A 1110-nucleotide genomic window follows, 5' to 3' on the forward strand; every position below is an offset into this window, starting at 1 on the left:
GTTTGTGTGCGTGTGCTTGTGTGCGTGTGTGTTTGTGTGCGTGTGCGCGTGTGCGTGTGCTTGTGCGTTTGCGTTTGCGTGCATGTGTTTGTGTGCGTTTGCGTGCGTTTGCGTGCATGTGTTTTTTATTTTGCAAATATGATTTATTCTGAAGCAATAATCTCATTTTATTCAATATAGGCTATTCAATATTTTATCCAATTAAATTTTTTTTACCTTTATAGAGGGCATTTTCCCACTAATCTCATAAATACTTTCATTTCAAATTCTTACATTTGATCTATAAATTCAATTATAATAATGTGATTATCTATACGTTATCAGATTAAATAATGTCCACTGAAAAATACAACGGCATTAAATAATATGAGATTCTTTTAAATATTTTAACAAGAAATTATGGTAGAAATTATACTTTTCAACGAAATTAAAACGCCAGCAGGTGCCAGTAGTGAGCGTTTAATGAGTGAGTCACTGAGTCGTTCATTCAAGCGATTCGTTCAAACGGCAGATTCATCCGATGTTTGTGCGTGTGCTAATAAAACTTTGATTCAACCTATTCGTTCAGAACACGGAATCAAGCAGCAATATTGTATTTTCTTATTGAACTGTTTATAGAACTATTAAACAGTCGTAATGGTGAAAACGTCGTGTGATGTTAACTGCATTTTAATAAAAACTTTCCATTTTGAATGTTTACCTCAGGATGCTGGGTTTGTTAGTGTTGCACGTGTTGTTTTCTCCTGGAGAGGCTGCGCGAGCCTGGCCTCAGCAATCCATGCATAATATAGCCTACAGTAGCCTATATCCACCGTTCTCCACTTACTCAAAATGTAATAAAATCAGAGTAACACTTGCGTTTTGGTGTTTACATAGTTATTTTTGGTTGCTGATGTTTTAATCATGTTAATGTATCGGGTCTATACTTAACCGAGACGTTGAAATGACGGCTATTGCTTGCTGGGTTATTACGTGACGACGTATTATTACTAGACCTAATCATTTCCGAAAGAAATTATTGTAGGCCTATAGGCTACCTTTTAAAGGGGTCATATGACGTTGCTAAAAAGAACATTATTTGGTGTAATGAAATGTGTTTATGCGGTTTAA

The sequence above is a fragment of the Sinocyclocheilus anshuiensis genome, unplaced genomic scaffold (assembly GCF_001515605.1).
Source record: "Sinocyclocheilus anshuiensis isolate Anshui unplaced genomic scaffold, SAMN03320099.WGS_v1.1 scaffold669, whole genome shotgun sequence".
NCBI classification, from domain to species: domain Eukaryota; kingdom Metazoa; phylum Chordata; class Actinopteri; order Cypriniformes; family Cyprinidae; genus Sinocyclocheilus; species Sinocyclocheilus anshuiensis.